Source organism: Chenopodium quinoa, unplaced genomic scaffold (assembly GCF_001683475.1).
Source record: "Chenopodium quinoa cultivar QQ74 unplaced genomic scaffold, ASM168347v1, whole genome shotgun sequence".
NCBI classification, from domain to species: Eukaryota; Viridiplantae; Streptophyta; class Magnoliopsida; order Caryophyllales; family Amaranthaceae; genus Chenopodium; species Chenopodium quinoa.
Window position 1 is genome coordinate 3,985,853 of NW_018745650.1, and position 26,047 is coordinate 4,011,899.

Here is a 26,047-nt window from a genome sequence, read left to right on the forward strand (position 1 = left end):
GAGTACCCAAGTCCACATAAGAAGACTTTACATACCTTGTTAGCCGATTCCAAGTAAATTGGGACCATTAAAAAAGATCGGGGGGTAAAGGTGAGATTATTTTAAAAAATCCCCAAAGGTGGGATTATTTATCGCGGACGCTCCAAAGTTGGGATTATTCCTAGCAATTTTTTCTTGAAAAAATGAGGGAGATTATGAAGATAACTTTTACCAGAACAATGAAAAAATAGTAGCAAATATGATGATATCACGATTTCTGATAATTAGCGTCAAAAGAATTTAAAAACGGCTAAAAATGGGGAGTGGAGCAAGTATTTATAAACTAAGACAGTATTTAAAAAGTTTCAATTTTATACTATGAAATGAAATATCAAGTACATCTCTACTTTTTCTATTTTTGTTGATTCTATACACAACTAATTATTTTATTTTATTTTTAAAAAAATAATGGTTAAGGTCGAACATTGGAAAAATTATCATGAATATTATGACCTTTAAAAAAATGGAAACACTTTTTTTCTTTTTCCAGATTTTTGTTTTTGTTTAAAAAAAAAACAACGTCAAACAAGCCTAAATGGTAAAATATTTTTGAATGAAAATAGAATTAGTATTTAACTAGATAGCTACCGTGCGATTCACAGATTTAATAAAAAAAATTTATAGTCATGTACATTTTCAATTCCTATAATCACTCAAAATATGTAAAATCTTTGTATTAACACAAACCAAACTACAAAAATTAAAATAATATAAATAGAAGAAAATTTATGTCTATAACAAAATTTGGTGGACTTTGTAATTAGACGGGGTAATCACATATATACATGGTTAATATTTGCTTTCCTTAAGATTAGCTATATGTACCTTAAGATAATTACTATATAAAAGTACTTTACACTTTGCAGTCAATAGGGAAAAAATTGAAGGAAAAGCTGACACGTGCATAATTTGAACAAAGAGATAATTTCAGCGGTTATAATTTTAGTATTAGTTATAGATAAATTGGAATGTAATACATAATTATTGTTTTTAAAATATCTAAATCCTAAATAAGTTTTATTTTGTTTTTATCTATGTGCATTTGAATTACATAAATTCTTATATATGTTATAGGGGTTACTCAATTAGTGGTACAGGGTTTCTCGATCAATGTTATAAGGGTTACTTTGTTATTTTATAAACAACCACATGGTGTGGCCAAACGCACACAAAAATACGTTGTTTGAACAACAAATTTTGAGTGCGGATGGCTACACCGTGTGGCCAGCTGACACACACCAAGTAACCCCTAACCGACGAGTAACCTCTGATCGATTGAGTAACTCTTGATCGACTTGGTAACCCCTGAATAAGTGAATAACCCCTAACCGACCGAGTAACCCCTGACCGAACAAGTAACCCCTGACCGAGTGAGTAACCCCTATAGCACTAACAAAGTAACCCCCATAATGGTTGGCAACATGGTGTGGCCAGCAACATATAAAAGTTTGTGTTCTCCTTAGTGATACTACGTGGAAGAAAGAAAAATTTGGGTACCATTTATAAAAGACAATAGGAGGGCCTCCAACCAAGTAGGCCAACCTTGATTCAGTTCAAGTGTTGATTAGTGTAAATATTTAGTCATTCATGTGTCATTTTTCCATAGCATGTCATTAATATATGTTTAAGTAAAATAAGGTAAATAATAGGTTGGTTAAAAATTATGGTTGGTTTAAAATCATGTCAGGTGAAAATCAGGTCAGGTTAATATCAGTTCGGATAAAAAAGCAGATAAGATTGAATCGGGTGTTTGTCGGGTCAGTTTCAGTTCGGACTGAGTTCAGGTCGTGTCAAATCGGTTCGGTTTGAGTTCAAGTCGGGTCAAATCGCTTTCGAATTGAGTTCAAATTGGGTCAAATTGGTGCCAAGTTGAGTTCAAATCGAGTCAATTTCGAATTCAGGTTGAGTTCTGTTCGGTTACATATCGGATTTGGGTCTTAAATTTCTCGGATCAAATCGAATCAGTTACAATTCTAAACGGATGATTTTTTCGAGTCGGTTCGGTTTTGAAACCTCTAATCCTTGTAGCAGGTGTGACAATTCAGTTGTTGAAAAATATACTTTGACCATATGAATTATGATTTATGATGACTATGTTTATGACTAATTTGATACGAAGATAGGTACGTAATTACGAAGAAACAGTATAGTTTTCTCTGTCTAGTAGCCTTTAAATACATGTCCTATGTAATTAATCTTGGTATTCTCATACGAATATCAAAACCAAAATAAAAAGCAAGATAGCAGATTAAAATGGCCTCTTCCAAGACTATTTTTCTTATTGCTATTCTTTTTGCAATTACTCTTCTTAATTCTTCTCAGGTCTCAGCCCGACACCTTGTTGAGTCAAACTCAACTCAAAATCCAGGTTAGTAACCCGTTTCCAATTTTATCCATTTGTTAATACTTTTTGCAACACTTAATCTTTTAATTATTTTTGCATTGTCTTCTGACTATATCTCTATGAGCGGGTCTAGCTCTTTGTGCATGTGATGCGTGCAATAAGTTTAAAATTAACTATTAATTTTATTTACAATACAATATAAACTAATCTGATTTTTAAATTTTAATAAATAATAAATTTGCAAAAATAAACTGTATGTTAGATATTAAATAAATAATCATGCTAACTAACTTATATAGGCAATTTTTGTTTTTTTTTTTTTTGACATTTGTAGAGCATTTTGCAAAAGGGAATAAAATAGGCAAAGGAACAATTACGGAATAAAAAATTAGAGTTTTTTTTTCCCCTTAATTTTCAATAATGCTTTTATTTTTGTATAAATTATTTAAATCATTTTCTTTAAAGGGTTTTTTTTTTTTTTTTTTTTTTTTTTTTTTTTTTTTTTAAATTTTGTTTGTTTGGTTATGCGTCAATTATATCCTTTATTAATTCCACAAGTGTAGTTGACAATTCAACCTTTTAATTGAATTATTTATATGAGTTTTCATGTTGCTGATTCGTTTAAAATATATATAAAGTAAGGGCAAATTAAACATTGCAGGAGTGAAAAGTTGGTGTCTAAAATGCCCATAAAATAAAGCCTAGAAAATAAAGATTATAAAAAAAAGTTGCCAAATCACAACAATTTCTAAAAGTTTACATTTACAAATTGCCAAAATTAAAAATAGGCTCTCAAAAGAAGACTGCAATAAGTTAGAAATTAAAAAAATAAATTAAAATTAACATTGCATTCTTTCAGAAATAAACAAAATCATACAAGAATTAAAAATAAAAAATAAAAAATGTATGTCTATAAGAATGTTGACCAATATGTAATTAAGGTTTCATATAACATCAAACAATATCCAAAAACAATCTTATATAAGCCATAGGGGAAGAGTGACTTTTGAAATAATAACATAATTTTCTTAAAATTTACGACAGTTTACAGTCTTTAAAAAAATGCTTTAAGGGTAAACTCAATTAAAATGTAAAAAACATTAGTCACCAAATTTATATTATTCCAAAAAAATTAAAAAAATAAAATCCATAAGAAAATAAAACAAACCAAATAAAATACTCCTAATATTAACCATGTGAAGGATATTAACCTCTATGCAATAAGAATTTTCATAGGATATCATAAATAAGAATTTTTCATAGGATATCATACTAGACCATAAAAAAATTATATTACAAATAATTATAAGGGCTTTAAACTTCAAAATCACGTTTGAAAAGGAGGTAAAGAAGACTTGGAAAGTGTAACGAACAACTATTAAGTGGGAAACATCGAAGTGGTAACTATAGTTGTGCAGAAAACGCCATTATTAATCCATCGTGTTTAAGTTTTTAGTTTCTACTCCCTTCGTTTTAAATACTTGTTCCACTTTTTATTTTCGATCATTTTTAAATACTTGCTCTATTTTCTTATCTGGAAAGCTTTTAAATATTTAATTAATTTCTCTCACCTAGTGGATCCATCATAAATCATATTTTATTAAATTCTTATTCTCTATCCTTCAATTCTCTCAACTACTTTTGCTTTTTACAATTTTTAATTCTTCCATCTACCCCATTACCTCTATATTTTATTACCTTTTTTAATTTCTCCTAAAACTCTTCACATAGAGAAATGGAGCAAGTATTTAAAAACGGATGGAGTATATCATAATATGACTAACCTTATATCCACGCGATGCGTGCGCTAATTTAAAATATTATTTATTTTTTAATTACCTAATATGATTTTATATTATCACACGTATGCAATGAGTAAAAAAAAGTTAATATTAGATAAAAAAAATAATTAAAATTACTAATAAAAATAATAATCGCAGCCGTCCATTTTAAGAAATTGTGGTATTTAAAAGTTATAAGAGTACATTAGAATTTTCATATTTATTATACATAAGTCAAGGAAGAGAGTTGTGGTGTCCCTTTAAAATGTTCAATATACCTTTACTTTCGATTTGGATTCAATTAATAGGTTGAATTGTCAACTATACATAATTGTGAAGCTAATAAAAGATATAATTAATGCATTATTAATCAAATAAATTTTTTTTTTAAAAAAAACGCTGAAATAACTTTCATTTCAAAAGAAGTTAGGGAAATAATTTGAATCAAGTAAAAACAATAAGCAAATTTAGCAATTAAAAAAAACGTTTTTAGTTTTTTTTATTTTATTTTTTTTTATTTTTTTTTACTCTGTAATTGTTTCATTTTTCTATTTATCCACTTTTTCAAAATGCTCTATATGTGCCAAATTTATTTTTGTGATAATTATTAGAATAGTCATCCTCTGCATTTATATGTTTAGTTAGCATGATATATTGATATTTATTTTAGTTTTTAACGTGTATTTTTTGTAAATTTATTATGTCAAATTTAAAAATTTGTATTATTGAATACGATGATTAAATTAATTGTGAATTTTTGAAATAAATGCATGCAATGCGTGCATATAGAGGTATAAATAATTTAAGTTAATATGATAAACTCACTTTTTATTTTTTTTTCCTTTGTTAGCTGTTGAATTAAATTGGAGATGATTTTGATTATAAAAATTAATATTTTGAAATTTTATGTTTTAAAGAAATTCCTTCCCATTGGTGACCTTGTACTTTTGGATTTTCCCATTGGTAACCTCGTGTTTTTTGAAATCCAAAAATAAAAAAAAATCTCGTCAAAAAAAATGACATCCGAAAATTGACTCTATATATATATATATATATATATATATATATATAAAGGAGAGTTTTTTAAAGTGTTTTTAGAGCGTCACGTAGGATTTTAATTTTTAAAAAATTATTAGAGCGCCACTTAGGATTAATATTTTTAAAACAATAAAATCGGATTATGCCTCGTAAGATTAGTTTTTTTATAAGCGCAACGTAGGATTATAATAAAAGCGTCACGTAAGATTAATAATTTAAAAACGCTACAATAGGATTATGCCACATAAGATTAATTTTAGAGCGTCACATAGGAAAATGTTATATTTTAGCCAATGGAAAAAAAATTGCAATTTGTTTTAGATCAAAAATTTTATATTAATTATAAAAATAAAATCAGTGCGTTTTTTGTGTGGCTGGCCATATCGTGTGGCCGATTGAGACACACCCAAAAACTGACCGAGTAACTCTTGATTGTTCGAGTAAACTCTGATAGATTGAGTAACCCTTGACCAATCAAGTAACTCCTGACCAAGTAATCCCAACCACACGGTGTGACCAGCCACATATGAAATTTTGTGAAATAAAATATTATCTTTTTGTATTACGAATTTTATCTAAATATGAGAAATAAAGTTAATTATTCATTTTATAATAAAAATTCAAGTAGTAAGCAAGCGAATATCACGAAGTTTATTAGATAAATAAATATTTAGTAAAAAAATTTATTTGAAAAAAATACAAACAAACCGTGCATCGCATGGGCTTCATCTAGTAATTTCCTAAACGTGACTTTAATTAGTTGATTATTTCTGTTAACTAACCAATCAATCCTAACCCTAGTTAACACTTATAATTTTTACTTTTTTTTTAAAAAGCAATCCTTCCTCCCAACCCTTAACGCCACAACCAACCCACCCCACCACCACCATTAAACCTCCCCATAATTTGAACCATTTCACTACCCCACTATTCGAACCACCACTACCCAACAAATTGCTCCACGAATTCGAACAACCCATAAACTGCTTACGAAACCCACCCATGCACCTGAAACCGACCCATTTACTCATAAACCACCATATATATTATGAATAGTATAAAAGTCAAAGTAGGACACTTGAAAAATGCAAACGGACATAATAAGCATTAGTATGCCATGTATGATACTACATTACTATGAAAGCACTTGGAAAATGCAAACGGAAATAATAAGCGTTAGTATGCCATGTGTGATACTACATTACTATGTAAGCAAAATTCGGCAAGATTAGGATAAAAATATATATTAAGATAAAATATGTTATATTAAATTTTTGATAAAACTTCTAATATTTATTAGGTACAAAATTATAAACTACTTTGTATAACTTTACAATATCTTACAGCTTTCTTGTTTTTACATCATTAAATTTTTTGTAAAAAGTTGTAATGTTCTAAGCAAGATTCGTTTATAATATATTTTAATTGATTAAAACCCACTCAGTGCTTAAACAATTCACCAAGTATCACACCACATAGAACAAATAAGCATTAGTATGCCATGTATGATGTTACATAAGATAAATTCGGATAGCTTTATTTTAAGAAAATAAGGATGAAAAATACTATTTTAGATTTTAACTTCCATAAAATTTCTAATATTTCTATGTAAAAAATAAATACTAAATTTAAATAAAAATCTAATAGATTTGTTTATATATATATACTACCTCCATTTTTTTAGTTAACTCGTATTCCTTTCTGGAGATTTTTTTAGTTGACACGTTTCAATTTTAAGCATATTTTTTTTATTGGATAGCCAATTTTACCCTCATTCTTAATCTCTCTCCTCACGATTACTGACCCATTCTCTCTCCACTTTACTCATTTACCCAACAAGCCAACATATCACACCATCACACTTCATACCATCTTATTTTCTCTCACCTTCATTCCACACCGCCACCACTGCCATCGCCACGGCGCCACCTCCACCTCCACCTCCACCTCCACGGCCCATTTTCTTTCACCATCGGGATTATAAATGTGTTATTTTTACAACTACTAATGGTTATACATTTTTATATTTTCCTAATATAATTATCTAAGTGATCATTCATGTCTAGCATGATGAATTAATATAGAAATGTATTATCTTATTTACATCGACGATAATTATGCATTAGTAGGAAACGTTTGATCTCAAAGATTCAGAGAGATTTATTTTGTAGGGAAGAAATTAAAAGTTATTATACGATGGTAATATATTTCTTTATTTACAAACGTGATTATTTGTTAATCATTAATTCACGGGTAACAGATTGAAATAACATAGAGATCATCATACTAATGAAACTGTTGAAATTACACCGTTATCTTCACATACAAAGTATGCTTTTGTAATAGTTATAATTCGATCTTATTCTTACATAAATTAATGGTATCCTACCTCAAAATATCCTAAATAAAAAAAAAAAAGGAATTATATCTCTAATAAAATATGATTTCTATCAATGATATGTGTTAGTTAGTATTTATTGGGACAAAAAGTTTATTTTAAATTCAATAAACAAATCGGGCATTGTCCGGGCACAAAACTAGTGTGTTATTAAGCATAACAAGTACTCCATACCCATTAAAATAAATAAAAATAAATTTTAACTTTTTTCATGTAACAACTTAGCTAGCTAATGACCATAAATAATTTATTTTGCAGAGACCATGGTGAAGTCACATTTTCGCACTTTGCTTGCTCTGTATCCACCGGAACTACCATCTTACAATCCTGTTGAGGGAAAACCTCCGGGCAATAAAGGCTAGAATTCACGAAAATGAAAAGAATGAAAGGAAAACATATGTATTTGTATGATTTATGTAGCACTATATATGCATCGGATAATGAAGCTTCTTTCTTGATTATTTCTTCTCGTGCGTGATTTTTATTTTTTTTAATATTCATTTGAAATATGATTATTGTAAAATTTTAATGATAAAACTATATGATTGTTTTTTTTTATACATTATAATATTGACACAATTAGTTTTTTATTATCTTTAATGCAAATATAATTTTTAAAAATTTTAATCCAATATAAAAAATAATTATTTTTTGAGAAATTAGAAAATAAAATTGAAAATTACATAAGTTAAACTAAAAATTAGGTTACCAAAAATATTTTGATGATATATTTTATACCAAAAAAAAAAAAGAAATATACTTTATTAATTGAAGAAAAATAAGTCCATCATAAACCGCATAATTTTCCCACGAAAAATATGTTATACTTGTATTTTATCTATAATTTTTAATACAGTTTTTTTCTTTTATTGATAGAATGAAGTCGAATTACGTATCATGCATGACACGAGACCTTATCTAATATCTCTTCTAAAGTTTTGTGCATTTGTGCACGTGATGCGTGCAAGCATAAGTTTTTAAAATACATGTAAGTCAGCATTATTAGTAAATACTGTAAATCCATTATAGATATTGTTAAGCTCAAAGGAAATTGGAGAAATCAACTTAGCTTGTACTGATATTCTCGACTCAATATAGAGTATATACAATAGCAAACACTAGTTGCCTTAAACTCCTTGATATGTGTGTCGCGTACCAAACAAAAATAACCGAACTAACTCTATTATGTAGTTGAGCAAATAGGGGTCAAATCCCAAGAGACTAAGGAATAACTAATTAAACTGTCTCAAATTAATACTAAGCAAGTAACCAAATCAAATATATGAAATTATACAAAACTAATTTATAGCAACGAATTAATCAGAAATAAATCAAGAACTAAAGATATCTAAGATTAAGAATCGCCACTAATATGAATCAATGCAATAAAACAATCCCTTATCCCTTTATTAAATCAATAAACATTTCACAGGACGGATGCTCCCTGTAACAATGCTAAGAGTTTCTTCCGATCAACTAATAGCTTCCCTAACATGCAATCATACCTATTCTCATGGAATCATACATATTAAAGATATTAAGAACGACATGCTATAAGTCCTAGCAAGAACAATTAGCTATTTTCATGCATAAAAACTCTTACTTTTTAATTAGAGTTTCAAAATCAATTAAGAATCAACTTTCGTTTCAAACCTAATCACGTTCAATAACACTATTCCTAGTCGTTTATTGATAATAAAACAAACTCTAACAAAGAAGAGTTATAATTTAATAAAATTGGGAATTGGGAATCAATTAACACATCAATCCATATTAAGGTTCAACCTAACCCTAGATTATGAAACTACTCAAACATGATAATTAAATAAATAAAATAAACAATAAGAGAAAACATAAAAACAATAATAATAAGAGAATGAAGGAGAGAAAATACTTGAATTGAATTAACGGTAACTTGAAAGTAATTAAATCTTCAATGAACAAAACTTGGAAGAACCAAAAGGGAGAATAAAATAACGTAGAATTAAAATAACATAAAATGAAAAACCTCCTCTTCTATCTTCCTATTAACCTATTTATATCCTAGTACAAAACTAAAAAATTCTATCGTATTAGGACTCTAAACACATAGTTAAAAGAACAACCACACGGGGAATAATTTGCCACAGGCAGGTTGTGGAGTAGGCTGCCACACCTCCCATTGCATACTAAACGCTTCCTCTAACAAACCAAACCATGATCAAGGAAAACATCTAACAAAACGAGCCATTTTCCTACTAAAACAAAAGAAAACATACCAAAGAGAGCACTATCGAAATATAAAAAATAATAGCTCTAAAAGAGTAAGAGAATGAAGAAAACACAATAATATATTAGCAATTATAATATATAAATCGTGTATAATATCGTGTTATCATTCTTTCAATATATTGACCAAAATATAAGAATATTATCATAACCGAAAGGTAGACTAGTATACCTAGAGTTTCTAGCTAATACTCGACTACTCGCTCTCAAGTTAGAGCATGAAGATCAAAAATAACTTGATTGCGTAAAAGAAACCCAAATTGTTGGCTTCCAAGTGTTTTAGTAAGAAAAACCGCCAATTCATTAGTGTTGTATCGGAACATAGGACATAGAATGATTAACCTTTAACAACTTATGACGAAAAAAATGACAACCTTAATTAGCTATCTTAATATGTTTAGTCCAATCATAAAACACCAGGTTCTAAGTAGTATGATTATGCAAAGTTAAGTGACTATCATAAAACAACTGCATAGGTTAGGAATGAATAACACCAAAGGATGTGGAGAATAATAAAGCTCTTAACCACATCAATTCATAAGTAGCATCATATATAGACGATACTCAACTTTTGCTAAAGATCAAGAAACAATAGGTTTCTTCTTTCTGTGTCTTCTATGAAACATAAGAACAACTTAAAAACATAAAATAACCTTTCAAAGAACGTCGAGTCAAAGAACATATTGCCCAATCATTATTACAAAAGGACATCAACACTAGTGGAAAAAAATCTTATTTGCAATGGTAAAAAAGCAAGGTTATTATAATGGCAACATTCGTTACATGTGCGGGGGTTACAAAAAAAAAACTTGCTATTTATAACAGGCGTTGTTCGTTACAAATAACAGGTTATTTGAATCGGGCGTTTTAGTGGCCGTTGCAAAAATCTTATATGAGTATTTTTAAGGATTTATTCTTGGACTATAAATACCCCATGTAAAATCCAATTAACTTACTTAGCATACTCTAAATACCCTAGATTTCCTTTGTTATTAGTTTTCAATTGCACTTTGAAAATTCAAACATGTCAGCAACAATTGATTCTCTTTTCAATTCACATAATGACATAACTGCGTGGCCTGGTATTCATCTATTTCTTATCTCCTGCTTTTATTTATTGTTTACTACGTTTTCTTTGCTGAATATCGTATATGCTTTGATCGAGTCCCTAGGTTTCGTGGGTCTAGGAACCTAGTCAAATTATACCCTAAAAGTGACATAAAAGTCACTTATCAAACTCCCCCAAGCTAATCTTTTGCTTATCCTCGAGCAAAATAAAATGAAGCACAAGAGAAGGAGAATGAATTTATTCAAGTACAGATAACACACTAAAAGAGATGAGAATGTACACTAACTCACTCTTGTAAGAATCACGGTCCATTTTAGCAACTAAATACAAGCCATTTAAACCCCTAGATTGCCCTAGAGGACGAGTGTGCTCTCGTGAAGGTTTCCTAAGAGCTTAACCTACAATTCTTGTGAACCAAGTTAAGACGAACCAAAAACAAGGAGAAAACTAGGCAAAAAAAAGTAAAAAAACACATCACAAATCATGATCATGAAGAACTTTTTAGAGAGACAAACATATATGAATGACAAGCTTTCTAAGAAATAAGAGTGAGCACGAAAGCGGATGCATGACAAAGGTTGATTGAAAAACAAGAGATGCTAAGCTAAGCATAGATAACTCTAACAAGATCCACTCCCCCCGCATTTCAAACATTCTTACAGCGTTCTCTCATCTAGATTCAAATCCACCTTTCAAGGTAGCATCTCTTGACTCCACGAAGAAGTCGGAACAAAGATAAGACAATAAAAACAAGGGGAACCCGACATCTTACCAAGATATGCTCTCTCCATATGCTTGAAATCTAGCTCCCTCCACCGACTAGTGACTCAACTAATGTAGGAAAAAAGGACTTTAAAGGGTTGTAACGTAAGCTAAGGGGTGAAGGTGTGGAAAATTTGAAAATTGATGCTAAGCCTAATTGTGAAGCAAAGGGTGATCAAGCCTCTAATTCTACATAAAAATTTTACCCATTTTCAAACAAAAATGCCACAAAATTTCAACCAACTTGCCCAAGGCTACTTTTGCAACTTTATTTCTTTCAGTTTTCACTTCTTTTTTTTTTCCTTTTTTTTTCACACATTGAACTTTTATTTGTCCTTGCCTTTTTTTTATTTATTTAACTCTGGACGGCATTTTCTTAACTTTGCACTTGCTTTTATTAAACATGCATCCACAAACACAACTTTGCTTTCCATCTCATACTATCACTTTTTTAACATTTCAAACCGAGGGAAATATACGAACTTTTATGACCAAATAGCTTCACAAAAACTAAGCTGATTATAGCTTAACTAGCATGATTTTGGTACTTTTCTGTATGAAAACTGTTATGATTATGGAGCTTTAAATTTAGTTTTTCAATTTGGGGTTAATTTAATGAAATTTTGATGGCATAAAACTATCTGCATTTTCATCTTGCTGAAAGGAATGGTGTCCTTCCAACAAGTGTATTATTCTGATAGAGGGTTTAGAATTATTACAAAGCTAATTTTTCGGTAAGGTCAAGTGATCGGAATGCCTAGGTGGAGGCCGCTTCCGATCAGAAATATTAATGTATAATTAATATTACAGCTTAATCTTAACTGAACCCTTTGGGTTGAACCCAATCGAACAACCGATCCGAGACGACAAATCAATTCGAAGGATTTAATGAGTCGTCGGAGTTTTACGAATACAGACGTCGGATATCGAGCCTAGGGCGTTGAGGCCGAACGTCGCAAAATCACAAGCAACAAGTACGAGCATAGTTGTAGCATCACATTGGCCTAGCCATGTCAAGTGCTAGGCTAGGCTAGCTCATCGCAAGCCTAGGCGCACCATGGTGTGCTAGGCGAGGCATGAGTGCTAGGCGCACCATCGCTAGCACTAGGCGCTAGCATGCGTGCATGCCTAGCATCGCAGCACCATGTGCGTGTGTGCGTGCCTTCGCATGGCACAGCAGCACCGCAACATGTGTGCCTGGATGCCTAGGCGCCATCGCAGACCATACGCACCAAGCACAGCCATCGCAGTGCTGGGCACTTGCGTGTGTGTCTCTCACCATCGCAGGGCCATGCACCAGCGCACAGCACCATCGCAATGCCAGGCACTTGCGTGTGTGCGTGTGCATGTGCACCATCGCCCAGCACCAAGCCCCAGCAAGTGTGGCTCGCTAGCAGCATGCATGCTAGGCCTTGCGTGCGTGAGTACGCTGGCTGGGCTATGCGTGCTAGTCCATGCTGGCCTGGCTGTGCGTAGGCATGCGAGAGGGTGTGCGTGTGCCTGGGCGTGCGAGTGCCTGGGAGTGCTAGGGGCCAGAGCCAGTGTAGCAGCAGCTAGCAGCGCCAAGCACTAGCACGCAGCATTAGCGCCAGCATCACCCAGCGCCAGCACGCATAGCCTAGCTGGGGATGCAAGGCTGCTGGCTGGGCTAGCTGGCAGTGCTAGTTGGCTGCCAGCCCAGCAGCCCCATGGTTCCGGTTTTGTGAAGGGTGGGGACCAAGGCTTGGGCAAAGCCTTGGGGAGCAAGGCAATGGTCCCCCCCCCCCCACCTTCTCTTGGTCCTCACTTAACTCTCTCTCTCCCCTTAACACTTGTTGCATTGTGATTAATTTAATTATTAATTTAATTTAGAATTAAATTAATTATCAATATTATTCATTCTCCCACATTGGTTGGGAAATGAAAATCAAGGGTTCATTTCCCTATAAATACCAAGGCATGGGTATTTGGGAATGAACACACTTGAGTGGAATTAAAAAGGCAACTCTTGATTTGACTAAACCTTAAATTCGTAAAACTCTTAGTTTTATTTGTCCGGGCCTCGGCTAACCTTCAAGGCTTAGGACGCTTGGGTCGAGTTTGAGGGTACGATCCCGTCGGAGACCTCGTATTTTCGGGGTTCAAGTAAGAGCTCATTGTCGAGCGAAGCACGCGTCAAAGGTATAATCTTTTATCCTTTCTTGCGTCCTTAATTATGTTTTGCTTGTTAATTGCACTTATTATGGGGGCGGGTCTTGGCGGGTTTCATTCCGCGTAGTGTAGGTCACTACGAAACCCTACAGTGGTATCAGAGCCATGCTCCTTTTAATTTTTGCAATTATTTATTAATTGAGGTGTTTTAAAGTGGAATTACTTTCTGGTTTTGCTTTTCTAATTGGATTAGAAGCTCGTTTTAATTAATTTTAAAACTCATATTTTTTTTTCGATTTGGCTCTCGAACCCAGATTTTTGCTCAAAAATAGTGTTTTTTGGGTGGAATCGACATTATGAAACAGATTCATCTCTCTTTGAGGACTGTTCAGAAGCCAAATTTGAACCAGAAACCCAAGTTTTTTGGGGTTTTTCGTTTATTCAACGAAAATATTAAATCTTTTTAAGCCTTGATTAATGCAAGCATTACAAGGTTAGATTAAATGCATTATTGCATCCCTAATCTACTGCTATTTTAATTATCCTTAAGCATAAGTATGGAGTTTTAATTAGTGCTTGAGTTGATATGCTATTTGTCACACAAAACGATTTTTCACAATTATGCAAATAAATTGCATTAATGTGTGAATGTTTGATGTGAATGTGTATTTTTTTAATTTCCCAAGTATGTTAAAGATCTAATCTTTAAAAGTTTAAAAGATTGGAACTCTAACCCTAAATTCTATATTGAACAAAGTTTGGATTTTTCATTTTGGTTGATTAAAATCCATGAAGTTCAAATACTTGTGAGTAAAATTTTGATTAATTTTCATATTGGAAGACGTAATCTTGGTATTTTACACAAGTATGAAAGTTGAAATTTTTTTTATCATTAGATGGTTAATTTTTTTTGTTTTCCAACTTCCATTTGTCAAATCCATTATTAATTTGCATATTGGCTAAATTAATTATGGACATAGCTATTTCAATTTTAAGCATAAAAAAAGACCTAAATTATTTCAAAAAAAATAAAATTTTTGATGATTTAGGCTTGTGCACCGTTAAAATTGAATTTAATTAAGTTGGACTTATTTTATTTTCATTTTGCCCTTAAATTAATTCTAAAATAAATTTAGATTAATTTTATGTCACACGTAAATTGGGATTAAAATCCCGAGAAATGGCACGCAAATCGAGGCAAAAACACCCAAGCGCCACGAAGGCTAGCCGGGCTGCCTATTAGCCCACATGTGGCTGGCTGCCTGCCTATGGTGTGCATAGGGGTGTGCCTTGAGGGGTTGCTGTGTGGCATGGCAATTGTGTGCTGCCATAGTACTAGGTGCGTGGCTGGGCTGCTGGAGTTGCTTGTGCGTGCTGCTGGGCAGCGAGGCAGCAAGCCCCAGCCAGCCTGCCATAGGCTGCCAGGCACCAGCTAGCAAGCTAGCATGTGCAGCATGCGTAGCGAGATGCTAGTGCTGGCTGGCGTAGCACGCTACACTGGGCGTGGATGCTAGCAAACAGCACAGCAGACGCAACACATGGGCTGCCTAGCAGCCATGCTGCGCACGCACCAAGCAATTGAGTGGGCTATTTTGCTTAATTTTTTAGCTATGTAATTTTGTGAAAATTTTGCCGTTTTAAATAATTTATGTAATTATTTTTACGAGGTTGGACCTCGATTTTTCCGGCTTTTGCAAAATTTTTGATTTTGACAAATTATGGGTTAAGACAACTTAATTAATCGGATGAATTAAAGTATGGATGCGGAATTTAGTGGGAGCTTAGTTGATCGCATGAGCATTTTGCTTTTAGAAATAATGGATTAAACAGCTTTGACTAGTTTTAATTAGGCGCGTTAATTGGATTAACCACCTAAGTTAGTTACTAGTTTTGCGTGTTTAATTATGTATTTCGTAATGTGCATGGGCCATTCACAAATAGTGAATGGGTGAATGAAAGATTGTTATCAAAACAGGTTTTGAGAAAATGGCAACTAGTGGGACTCGACTAGGATAGAAAATACGGACTGCGTTCCGTTATGTATTTTGTAAATCTAAATACGGTCTGCGAACCGTAAAGTATTTTTGTACTTTAGATTAATCTTAGTCGTACGAGCTAGTTATTTTGGCCAAGATGTCTCAAGACGGCGTTTCGAAGAAGACGAGCCAAGATGAAGACCCTTGAAGATTTGATGATTTCAAGGGGTCATGCTAGTTGTCAAATGTATCAATTTATGCTTTATATATATTATTGTTATATATGAATGTAAGATGCATGTCTAGGATTTCTTATGTTGCGACGATTAGTTAAGTTCACTTAAATCAACCAACATAGAAACCCTAGGTCCCTTAAAAAATTGAGCTAAAATTTGTCATTCCAAGAACAACACTTACCGAACTAATGCGCGTATGTGATGGGCTACGCCAAAGCGAGGCATCACTACTTCCCTAGGAACGTAAGGTATACTAGGTATACAAGTTGTCTTGGTTAAGCTCAACGATATCAGTAAGGAGTCCTTAGATGTCGTGGCAAAAGAGATAAAATTTCAAGAAAGCATTAGATGCGACATTTTATCAAACTGAGAGTAGCTTAGAGCTATTGGCAATTGGATTGCTTACCTTAAGATATTTAATGATTAAGACAAGCTAAAGCATGCTTAACTATTTCTTGATCTTTGGGATCTCGGAATCGTTTTATTCTCGCCTAAAAGGGACAATTTATCAATGCGTGGATAAAATGCTTAATAAGATTGAAAATTTGCATGAACGCTTTTAAATTTCAAACTTATTGGATTATGAATGTTTTTTCATTTCAAATTCTTTCAATTGTAGAACAATGTCTGCAAGTAACTCAAACAACAACCAATTCTCTTTACGCTCAATTCTCGACAAGGAGAAGTTGAGCGGGCAAAACTTTCTTGATTGGCAAAGAAATTTACGCATTGTACTAATGCAAGAGCAAAAGTAATACGTCCTTGATGAGGAAATGCCCGACGCTCCTAATGAGGAGGTCACTCAGGCTGCCCTTAACCGATGGCAAAGTGCCAATCGCGATGTCAAATGCATCATGTTGGCCACTATGTCTCCGGACCTTCAAAAGACTTTCTTTGAAAAGGAAACGGCTTTTGAGATCATTTTTTAGCTTCAAAATATGTTTCAAGAGCAGGCCCGAATTGAAAGGTTCGAAACCCACAAGCAGATCCTTGAGAGCAAGCTCAAGAAAGGAGAGCCAGTCAGCCCACATGTCCTCAAAATGATTGGATTATTTGAGAACATGGAAAGGCTTGATGCTGGGTATTCAACCGAGATGGCAATTGACATTATTCTCCACTCACTTCACAAAGGCTATGATCAGTTCAAGATGAACTTTAATATGCATAGCATGGAGAAAACCCTCACCGTGCTTCATGGTATGTTGAAGCAAGCCGAGCAAACCCTCAAGGATGAGGGGAAGCATGACATGCTCATGGTGAGGAAGGGCAAGCCATTCAAACGTCCGTGCAAGAAGAGGAGCTTTAAAGGGAAAAAGAGAAATTTTCCGCCTAAGTCAAACACTGCCAAGGGTAGCAAGGGAAAAAAGGTAGCCTCTTCCAAATCCGATTCCGAATGTTTCTGCTGCAAGAAGAAGGGACATTGGAAACGGGACTGCCTCAAATTCAAGGAAGATAAGAAGAACGGCACCGTTGCTTCTTCATCAGGTATTTTTGTTATAGACTTGAATTTCGCTAGCAAAACATCATGGGTATTAGATACTAGATGTGGCTCACACCTTTATTCCAATGCTCAGGGACTAAGGATAATTAGGAGGCTAGAGAAGGGAGAGGTCGAGCTTCGGGTCGGCAACGGAGCAAGAATGTCTGCCGTCTCCGTTGGAACTCTCAGTTTATCATTGCCCTCTGGGCTTATTTTAAAACTTGGCAATTGTTATCATGTTCCTAGAGTTACCAAAAACATTATTTCAATATCGGCGTTGGATGCCAAAGGTTTTGAATTTCGAATTAAGAACAATAGTTGTTCATTTTATTTCGATAATGTTTTATATGGTAAAGCATATTCAGAAAATGGTCTTTATGTGCTTTCTCTTGACAAACAAGTCTATAACATTGATGATACCGCCAAAAGGGCTAAGACCATTGAGTCGAATCAAACCTACTTGTGGCATTGTCGTCTTGGCCATATTAACGTCAAATGCATCAAGAAACTTCTACAAGAAGGTGTTCTTGACTCATTCGACTTGGAGTCATTTGAAAATTGCGAAGGATGTCTATTAGGCAAGATGATAAAACAACCATTCTTCTAGTTGGGAGAAAGGGCAAGTGACTTATTAGGTCTAATACACATGGATGTATGTGGACCAATGAGTACACCCGCAAGACAAGGTTACCGATATTTCATCACCTTCACCGACGATTTTAGTAGATATGGCTATATCTACTTAATGTCAAATAAATCTGAATCCTTTGAGAAATTCAAAGAATTTCAGAAAGAAGTTGAAAATCAACTTAGCAAGAAAATTAAAGCACTTCGATCAGATCGAGGTGGCGAATATTTGAGTCATGAATTCGACGATCACTTAAAAGAAAATGGTATTCTTTTAGAGTTGACACCTCCTGGAACTCTTCAATGGAACGGAGGAATCGAACCTTGTTAGACATGGTTCGATCAATGATGGGTCTTAGTGAACTTCCTATCTCTTTTTGGGGACATGCGCTACAAACCGCGGCACTAACACTGAACCGAGCTCCGTCAAAAGCTGTTGAAAAGACTCCATATAAATTATGGACTAAGAAACCTCCTAGGTTGTCTTTTCTTAAGATTTGGGGATGCGAAGCATATGTCAAGCGATTAATTTCCGACAAACTTCACCCCAAATCGGATAAGTGTTTCTTTGTGGGATATCCAAAAGAAACCAAAGGGTATTACTTCTACAATAAATCCGAGAACAAAGTGTTTGTTGCTCGTGATGGTGTCTTTTTGGAGAAGGAACACCTTTCCAAAATGACAAGTGGGAGGAAAATCGAACCCGACGAAGTTCGAGAGGACGAGCAACAATGTCAACCTGATAAAACTGACAATCTAAGTGCTTTAGAAGCAGCTAAGAAGATTGGTCAAAATCAAACAGCCAATGTAAATGCTTAACCCATTACCCTACGTAGACCGCAACGGCCAAGATCTCAACTAGACAGATACCTCGGTATTGTCTTAACTGATGATCAAGACATCCTAGTCATGGATGGTGATGAGCCAGCGACTTACAAACAAGCTATGATGAGCCCCGACTCTGCTAAATGGCAAGAAGCCATGAAATCCGAGATGGACTCCATGTCTGAAAATCAAGTCTGGGACTTGGTGAATTTTCCCGAGGGTTACACACCCAATGGTTGCAAATGGATCTTCAAATTGAAGACAAACAAGGATGGAAATGTATCGATATACAAGGCTAAACTGGTGGCAAAAGGTTATAGACAAATCCACGGGATTGACTATGATGAAACTTTTTCACCAGTTGCAATGCTAAAATATGTCCGGATTATCCTAGCGATTGCTGCATATTATGATTATGAAATATGGAAAATGGATGTCAAAACCGCCTTCCTAAATGGGATTTTGGAAGAAACTGTGTATATGACACAGCCAGAAGGTTTTGTTGATCCAAGAAATGCTGGAAAGGTTTACAAGCTTAAGAAGTCCATTTATGGACTAAAGCAAGCCAGCTGGAGTTGGAATCTGCGATTTGATGAAGCCATCAACAAGTTTGGTTTCATAAAGAATCTAGATGAATCTTGTGTATACAAGATGGTCAGTGGGAGTGACATTGCATTCCTAGTCCTATATGTCGATGACATACTGCTCATTGGAAACAGCACAAAATTACTGGAGTCCGTAAAGGGCTGGTAATGAAAGTGCTTTTCAATGAAGGACTTAGGAGAGGCACAGTACATATTGGGCATCAAGAACTACAGGGATAGATCTAACAGGATGATTGGATTGAGCCAGAGTACTTACATTGATAAAGTACTGGCACGATTCAACATGGAGAATGCCAAGAGAGGGCATCTACCCATGTCCCATGGCGTAACTCTCAGCAAGAAACAGTGTCCACAGACACCTGTTGAGCGAGATAGAATGGATCAAATTCCATATGCTTCGCTAATTGGGTCGATCATGTATGCCATGATATGTACCAGGCCAGATGTATCGTATGCCTTGAGTGTTACGAGCCGATATCAATCAAACCCAGGAGAGGCGCATTGGACTGCAGCCAAGAATATCCTGAAGTATCTAAAAAGGAACAAGGATAAATTCCTGGTTTATGGTGGCCATAAAGACCTGGTTGTTGAAGGTTACACCGACTCTAGCTTCCAGACTGACAGAGACGACTTCAAGTCACATTCAGGATACATATTCGGTCTGAATGGAGGAGCGTTTAGCTGGAAGAGTGCCAAGCAGAGCACCACTGCAGATTCTACAACTGAAGCCGAATACTTGGCTGCTTCAGAAGCTGCTAAGGAGGTTGTTTGGATTCGCAAGTTCATCAGTGAACTTGGTGTTGTACCCTCCATCAAGGGTCTGATAGATCTCTATTGTGATAATAATGGAGCTATCACTCGGGCTAGAGAGCCAAGAAAGCACTAGAAGGTCAAACATGTCAAAAGGCGATTTCACATGATAAGGGAATGGAAATCCGAAGGTGAAATCATAATTTGCAAGATCAACACGGATGATAATGTGGCCGATCCTTTGACTAAACCTCTGCCTCAAGTGAAACACAACAAGCACGTTGAGGCAATGGGAATCAAGCACATCGGAGATTGGCTTTGCAATTTCCTGTACATGTGTTTTAATTAAACTGGTTGTTTTAATGTAAGACACGGTATTGAAACCATTCATTTATAGAGTAATTAATTTTCATGCAAAACTATTTTGATAGAGGGTTCAGAATTATTACAGAGCTAATTTTTCAGTAAGGTCAAGTCATCGGAATGCCTAGGTGGAGGCTGCTTCCGATCAGTAATATTAATGTATAATTAATATTACAGCTTAATCTTAACTGAACCCTTCGAGTTGAACCCAATCGAACAACCGATCCGAGACGACGAATTAATCCGAAGGATTTAATGAGCCGTCGGAGTTTTACGAATACAGACGTCTGATATCGAGCCTAGGGCGTCAATGTCGCAAAATCACAAGCAACAAGTACGAGCATAGTCGTAGCATCAAATTGGCTTAGCCATGTCAAGTGCTAGGCTAGGCTAGCTCATCGCAAGCCTAGGGGCACCATGTGTGTGTTAGGCGCACCATGGTGTGCTAGGCGAGGCATGAGTGCTAGGCGCACCATCGCTAGCATTAGGCGCTATCATGCGTGCATGCCTAGCATCGCAGCACCATGTGCGTGTGTGCGTGCCTTCGCATGGCACAGCAGCACCGCAACATGTGTGCCTGGATGCCCAGGCGCCATCACAGACCACACGCACTAAGCATAGCCATCGCAGTGCTAGGCACTTGCGTGTGTGTCTCGCACCATCGCAGGGTCATGCACCATCACAATGCCAGGCGCTTGCGTGTGTGTGTGTGCATGTGCACCATCGCCCAGCACCATGCCCCAGCATGCGTGGCTCGCTAGCAGCACGCATGCTAGGCCTTGCGTGCGTGAGTGCACTGGCTGGGCTATGCGTGCTAGTCCATGCTGGCCTGGCTGTGCGTAGGCATGCGAGAGGGTGTGCGTGTGCAGTGCTAGGGGCCAGCGCCAGTGCAGCAGGTAGCAGCGCCTAGCACTAGCACGCAGCATCAGCGCCAGCATCACTCAGCGCCAGTACGCATAGCCTAGATGGGGGTGCAAGGCTGCTGGCTAGGCTAGCTGGCACTGCTAGCTGGCTACCAGCCTAGCAGCCCCATGGTTCCGGTTTTGTGAGGGGTGGGGACCAAGGCTTGGGCAAACCCTTGGGGAGCAAGGCAATGGTCCCCCCACCTTCTCTTGGTCCTCACTGAACTCTCCCTCTCCCCTTGACACTTGTTGCATTGTGATCGATTTGATTATTAATTTAATTTAGAATTAAATTAATTATCAATATTATTCATTCTCCCTCATTGGTTGGGAAATGAAAATCAAGGGTTCAATTTCCCTATAAATACCAAGGCATGGGTATTTGGGAATGAATACACTTGAGTGGAATTAAAAAGGAAACTCTTGATTTGAGTAAACCTTAAATTCGTAAAACTCTTAGTTTCATTTGTCCGGGCCTCGGCTAACCTTCGAGGCTTAGGACGCTCGAGTCGGGTTCGGGGTTACGATCCCGTCGGAGACCTCGTATTTTCAGGGTTCAAGAAAGAGCTCATTGTCGAGCGAAGCACGCGTCAAAGGTATAATCTTTTATCCTTTCTTGTGTCCTTAATTATGTTTTGCTTGTTAATTGCATTTATTATGGGGGCAGGTCTTGGCGGGTTTCATTCCGCGTAGTGTGGGACACTACGAAACCCTACACTTGCTAATTTTACACCCAATTGCATGTAATTCACTCTAAAATTTTGTATTCACTCTTCAATTTTAAATTAGGATTCTTAATTTGGGATTATATATTGTAATCATTAAATGTGAACCTCAATAACGAAACCTTTGACAGAATCCATCATCTGGTATGGTGACAAAACAAAAACAAAGTAAGAGGTACACCGTATTTTTGTGTAAGATCCCCACAGACGGAGCCAAATTGTTTCGGTACGAAAACAATGGACCTTCAGCAGGTCCTTTCGGGAGAATGGAGATGAGGCCAAATTCGAGAAAATTTCGAATTGAGCGTTTCCTGCACAGCAAAGTACACGTAAACTGGCCCCGGGGGTGCGCCGAGGAAGGCCCATCCGATGCCGAAGTCAGTACGAGTAAGAGAGAATAGTTATGCAAGAGAACTAAATGCTTGAGGCTATTAGTGAATGAATGTAAATGTTGCCAAGTGATGGCTTTTATACCTTTGTCCAAATGATTGGAGTGGGCTTGATGGATCAAAAGGGCTGACCGTTTGATTAGGCTTGTTGACTGACTTGGCACATGGGCCGGAGAGTTGAACCTTGCTTTTGGGCTTTGGTTATTTTCATTTATTGACTGGGCCCAAACAAAAGTTATTTGGACCCCAAACAACTTGCCCCCATACCCGATTCGTGAGGATAACGGGTCGGGTTTTCGGATTCTGTGAAATTTGGAGGGAAGTAAATGAAAATAATTTATATTTTGTTAGGGGTGAGTCGAAAGGTTTAATAACCATTGATTGTGATTAGTGGGGAAATGGAAAGAGTTTAGTGGGCAATTAATTTAGGCGGTTTGCAATTAAGAGTGTAGAATTCGAGCAGCCACGAACTGAAGTTGTGCTTAGTGGGATTACTAACAACTCTTGAATTTCTGAAAACTTATTCCAGAACATATTTAAGCCCTTCGAGCCAATAATTCTTCATTTTCGCAACTCAAATCCTTTGCTCTCCTTAAACACGCACAATACCCTGATTTCTTCTTTCACTTATTTCGAACAATCCGAAGCTTTAACCCGAAATCCGTTTCTCCAAGCTTTTAGATCGGCGAATTCCAAGTCTATTAAAGGTAATTTTCTCAGAAATTTCTTCAGTTTTCCTTGCTTTTCGAAACACTTCTCTTTTTTCCTCTTTTCGCACTTTTCCCCTTTTCTTTCTCAAACTATGGCTAGAAGCCGAGGAAAAAGGCCAGCTGAGCTTGCTCCTGAGTCTGAGGGTGAGGAAGATGCACCTTAGCTAGTTCTGAAGCGAAATTACCCTTTGGCGATGATGTCGTTCCTGAGTGGGCGAAAGCCGAATACCAGATCTGGGCCCACTACAGCTTCAAGCGACGCTGCGCTGAGGGTCATGCCTTTGACTAGCGTGCCTCCACCAGATTTGGCTGAGGCAAGTACATCTGGTCAAAGAGAGCCTTCGGCATCAAGGCCTCTAACTCCCCAAGAACGGGAGTGGACTGAGGTCCGAGAGAATGAGGGTGTCATGAACGCGGCGCCTTACTCTTGGTGGATAGAAAATGATGGTCGATATCGCTTTGCCAAACAGCTGGAGGTTTTTTACGGCATCATGGAGGAGGATGGCTATTGGTGCCGAATGCCGACAACTAGTGACAGAATCCATCGGCCACCTCCTGGGTATATTGGGGTTTACACGAGGCTGCTGCAGTATGGGCTTCGATTTCCTGTCTATCCCTTCGTCGTGCAGGTGCTGAACGGGTACAATATATCCCTGGCACAGCTAACGCCTGTCAGCATCCAAAGGGTGATGACATACTTGTGGGTCTGCCTGTTTTATGGTTTCGAGCCGAGCGTGCATTGTTTTAGATGCATTCACAAGCTCGCGCCGAACACCCAGTCCAACAAATGGCACGGGCTAGGCTGGTGGCAGATTGAGGATGAGAGGGGGTACCTCTCCACCTATCCGAATGATACTTCGGACAAGAATTGGAGAGGGCAATGGATCTGGGTGAGGGCCCCATCCGATGAAGATCACCCCAATTATTTTGGTGGCCCTTGCTATCTGAAAAAGCCAGATCCGAAGATGTCGAGCATCGGGCCCGACAATTTTACTGAGGTCGATCAACAACATATGAAGCTGTTTGGCCGAATGACTGTTGCTGGGACCACTGGACGAATGGCCAATGTGCCGAGCATTTGGCTACCTTGCTGCCACTACATCTTCTAAGAGAAGATGTTGGCAGTCAGCCTCAGCCGAAGATACCAAGGTGGTAAGTGACTTGGCTGAGGCCGAGACTATTTCTTTTGTCTCTTTTCAGACTTTTGTTGCCTTCAGCCGTTTATTGCCGAAATAATTTTGTCTCTTTGCTTTTTCAGAAATCTGTGAAGAAAATTCGGGCATCAACTACGAAACGCTTGGAATCAGTCAAGAGAGGAGTCCGATCACAAATACGCCTCCCATCACTGATACGAAGGATCGTTCTTTGGCTCTGCAGCTGAGGAAACTCGAGGTTGTTAGTACCTTTGAGTATTTGGCGCAGAAGCCTTGGTTCAAGAAGGTTGATCCTTTCTTCCTTCATTCTGCTGAAGAAGGTGCTGCTGCTGCTAACCCTCGCAGCGGCATTAAATCTCCAGCTTCGATCTCTTAGCCGAGGGAGGAAAAAGAGGAGGAAGAGGCAGATTCTGAGGATCTGCTTGGGCCTTTGGTAAGCCTTTGACGCTTTTGTACTTCATTGCTTAGACTTGTCTTTTTCATGCTTTGCTTTGCTTGAAAATTTCTAACTATGAAACTTCGATACTTAGATTGCTTAACTTGTAAAGTATTTCTCTAAGTGTGTAGCTTCGGCTTGAGTATGCATGTTACACCTAGCTTTCTTAACTTGCAATAATTTTGCTAAGTATAGAACTTCGGATGCATGTGTTATTCTACTTGCTTAGCTTGTGAGGACTTGAACAATTGTAGAACTTCAGCAGTCTTTCTTTTATGACTTGCCTGATTCGCGCAAACTTGTCAAGTATAAGGCTTCGGCTAAGCTCTCTGTGTGCTTGTTTTTTGTCTTTCGTTTATTACATATCTTTTTTTTTATTTTTTTTTACTTATCCATGTATCTGCCCCTCTCTGTCTCTTCTGCTGCAGTCTGGCAAAGAAGAAGTAGAGAGAGGAGACCCAGCTGAAACCTTCCCTGCTCCAGAGTCTGCTTCTGAAGAAATTATGGCTGGAGGGAGGAGAAGGAACCTCGTCCGTCCAGGACAATTCAAGGCTTCTGCCTGCAAAGAGACATCGGCTTGAGGAGGTCCGAGAAGAAGAAATAAGGGAGGCCACCTCCCTACCTCGTGAAATTCCCACTGACGTGATTGAGTTGAAGGCCCCCCCTTCATCTCCTAGACATATCGCTGAGCCGTTCTCTGAAGAGGTTCGACGTGAGGTAGATTCGCTGGACGTCTATGCTAAGGATGCTACGCTTGCTGAGACTGAGGGTGAGCCTCAGATGGCTGAAACTGAAGAGCCAAAAATCAAAGAAGTGCCCTCTACCTCGGCTGTGGACTCTTTGAAGACGTTCCAGTCTTTAGAAATGGGTTTCGGTTCAGCGCCCTTGGTCCCCATCCAAGAACATGCTCGAGCCCTTTTTGAGTCCAAGCGTGACTTAACAAATGCTTACTTCGGCGATCTGGCCAACTTATCAACGCTGGACAAGGCTCGGGCTTGGATGTTGGGTGCAGCTTCTGGAGCTTTTGAGCCCTTCACCAA

General features: G+C 36.7%; 1 long non-coding RNA gene across 1 annotated transcript; it reads left to right on the forward strand.

Moving 5' to 3' along the window:
- The first annotated feature begins 2,247 nt into the window (after window positions 1–2,247).
- On the forward strand, window positions 2,248–8,061 carry LOC110716862. The gene is made up of 2 exons (XR_002510613.1): window positions 2,248–2,407; window positions 7,859–8,061. It is a non-coding gene; the product is annotated as an uncharacterized LOC110716862 (long non-coding RNA).
- Window positions 8,062–26,047: the final 17,986 nt, after the last annotated feature.